This window comes from Lolium rigidum, chromosome 3 (assembly GCF_022539505.1).
Source record: "Lolium rigidum isolate FL_2022 chromosome 3, APGP_CSIRO_Lrig_0.1, whole genome shotgun sequence".
Classification (NCBI taxonomy): Eukaryota; Viridiplantae; Streptophyta; class Magnoliopsida; order Poales; family Poaceae; genus Lolium; species Lolium rigidum.
Genome location: NC_061510.1, coordinates 311,781,288 through 311,784,746, shown reverse-complemented (window position 1 = coordinate 311,784,746; position 3,459 = coordinate 311,781,288).

The window sequence follows — 3,459 nt, the reverse complement described above, 5'->3', positions numbered from 1 at the left end:
ATGAGTACGAGCGTACTCAACAAGTTCATTATAGGAAAGAGGTGTTTAATGCACTAGCTACAGCATTAGACCAGAAAGTCTAATACCAATGCAGGTTTTCATAACCATTTCTTCAAAAGGTTGCTTTTATTCAAAAGAACTATGTCCGTCAGCCTTCACCGGTTTACTAGAACTTCATGGAGCTCCTTTCCGGCAGCGTTCGCAGTTCCATATCCCGGAACAGGGAGTGACAGGTCACGGTTTGTTACACTCTGCAGAGGTGTGTTGCTTTACCCATAAGAGATCTTAACCTTGGTGCCAACCGGGGATGACCCATCCACATTTCCTTTGGTGTGAGGCCCGGTATAAGGTCTAGCCAATCATGTTCCTCCGCTACCTCGAACACCCACCCTTTGTTGCAAACTCCGACCCTGGGTCCACGCCGGTCCCATTATTCCCATAGATTTCAGGGTGGAGCCCGACCACGACGTCAATGCGGGGCTCTACCATACATTCCTACGCCGGCAAGCTGCAACCCATCATAGACCGCAATACCGTGGGGACTTAGGACTCCCCAGCCTCACCGCTTGCTCCTTCGGGCGACAAGTGTACTACGGACAATGCCGTGGGGACTTAGGACTCCCCAGCCTCACCGCTTGCCCCCTTGGATTACAAGTGTACTACGGTAAAGCGCATTCGTTGATGAACGAGAGGTGGAAACACTTTTGACTACTCCGTCCCACTCCGGATCTTATGGTTAACACGGGTATTATGAGGTCCCACACTTCAGTGAGCACAAGTCACGTGCAATAGGTACGCAAACTCCCAGCCATTTTCTTTGTCAAGAGAAGACGCATCAGGATGCGTATTGGAAGTCTCTGGGTCCTTCAGGATCCTTCGGTTGTCCCTCTCACAAAAAAAAATCTCTCTCATTCTCGGCCTCGCTCGACTCGCTCGCTCGCTCGCACCTCCTGCTCACTGACAAACCCTGCACAATAGTCAACATCATCACCCGAAAAAGGGAAGACACCATAATGCTATCCCTCCTTCTTCTCTCCTTCCGAGTGATCCCTCTTCCTCCGAGTTTCACTCGACGGGCAAACACATATGTGCTGCATAGTAGAGTAATAATAAAAAAGGTACGTAAAAAAATCGACCTACGAATCTATAATTAAATAGGTTAAACTAGGGTTTTGCCCAGTACTACAGATCAAGGTTCAAAAAAATCCAACTACGGGGTTCGAACAACCCCATTTCTAATCAAAGAATTTTTTCGACGTCATCCAAATGGCCTCAAACTATAGCATGGGCGGATCCAGACTATAGCCAAGGGGGGCAGCCGCCCCACTCAATTTTCTCGAAACCTTGTACTTAGAAATATGTTAAGCTAAAGGCTGGTTTGCCCGCACTTAGAAATGATATTTGCATCACTTATCATATGTTTGCCCATTTGAATCTTGTCAAATCCTAGATTTGACCAAGATAATTTAAACAAGTTTAAAACATGAAAATGAAAAGGGAAGCTTGTATCCTTCTTAGTCACTCCAAGATAATTTGAACAAGTTTAAAATATGAATATGAAAAAGTAAGCACGTACGTATGCTTCTTAGTCACTCCAAAATGAAGCTCTTGGGAGGGTTTTTGAAATTTCCATGCTTGAAACCAAAAACCACTTCTCTTCATGCATGCTTGACTTCATAAGACAGAGTTTAGGGTTAGGGGGTAGATACATAATTTCCTGGTTTGAATATGTGTAGACCTTGTTTATCTAAATAATTGAATGCTTACTATATAACATAAGAAGACCTTGTGTTTTTTTGAATTTTTATACCCATTTGAATCTTGGTCAAATCCTTGGTTCCACCAAGATTTGAATAAGTTAAAAACATGAATATGAAAAAGTAAGCATGTATGCTTCTTAGTCACTTCAAAATGAAGCTCTTGGGAGGGTTTTTGAATTTCCATGTTCGAAACCAAAAACCACATATCTTCATGCTTGACTTCATGAAACAGAGTTTAGGGTTAGGGGTAGATACATGCATGATTTTTCTTGTTTGAATATGTCTAGACCTTGTTTATCAACTTAATTGAATGCCTACTATATAACATAAGAAGACCTTTTTTGTTTTTTTTTTGAATTTTTATACCCATTTGAATCTTGGTCAAATCCTAGGTTTCACCAAGATTTGAATAAGTTTAAAACATGACTATGAAAAAGTAACCATGCATGTATGCTTCTTAATTAATCACTTCGAAATGAAGCTCTTGGGAGGGTTTTTGAAATTTCCATGTTTGAAACCAAAAACCACATATCTTCATGCATGCGCTTGACTTCATGAGACAGAGTTTAGGGTTAGGGGGTAGATACATGATTTCTCTCGTTTGAATATGTCTAGACCTTGTTATCAACTTAATTGAATGCTTACTATATATATGACATAAGAAGATCGACTATGTGCATTGGTTTTTCATTTTATTGTTTTTTTTAATTTTATGCCCATTTGAATCTTGGTCAAATCCTAGGTTTGACCATGATTTAAACAAGTTGAAAACATGAATATGAAAAATTAAGCATATGTCCTTCTTAGTCACTCCAAAATGAAGCTCTTGGGAGAGTTTTTGAAATTTCCATGTTTGAAACCAAAAACCACATATCATCATGCTTGACTTCATGAGACAGAGTTTAGGTTAGGGGGTAGATACATGATTTCTCTGGTTTGAATATGTCTAGACCTTGTTTATCAACTTAATTGAATGCTTACAATATAACATAAGAAGACTATGTGCCTTGGTTTTTCATTTTTTGTTTTTTTTTTAAATTATGCCCATTTGAATCTTTGTCAAATCCTAGGTTTGACCATGATTTAAACAAGTTTAAAACATGAATATGAAAAAGTAATTAAGCATGTATCCTTCGTAGTCACTCCAAAATGAAGCTCGATCTTGAGAGGGTTTTGAAATTTCCATGTTTGAAACCAAAAAACCACATACTTATCTTCATGCTTGACTTCATAAGACAGAGTTAATTAGGGGTTAGGGGTAGCTTGATACATGATTTTTCTGGTTTGAATATGTCTAGACCTTATTTATCAACTTAATTGAATGCTTGCTACAAGACATAAGAAGACCTTGGTTTTCATTTTTTATACCCATTTGAATCTTGGTCAAATCATAGGTTTGACCAAGATTTGAACAAGTTTAAAACATGAATATGAAAAAGTAAGCACGTACGTATGCTTCTTAGTCACTCCAAAATGAAGCTCTTGGGAGGGTTTTTGAAATTTCCATGCTTGAAACCAAAAACCACTTCTCTTCATGCATGCTTGACTTCATAAGACAGAGTTTAGGGTTAGGGGGTAGATACATAATTTCCTGGTTTGAATATGTGTAGACCTTGTTTATCTAAATAATTGAATGCTTACTATATAACATAAGAAGACCTTGTGTTTTTTTGAATTTTTATACCCATTAGAATCTTGG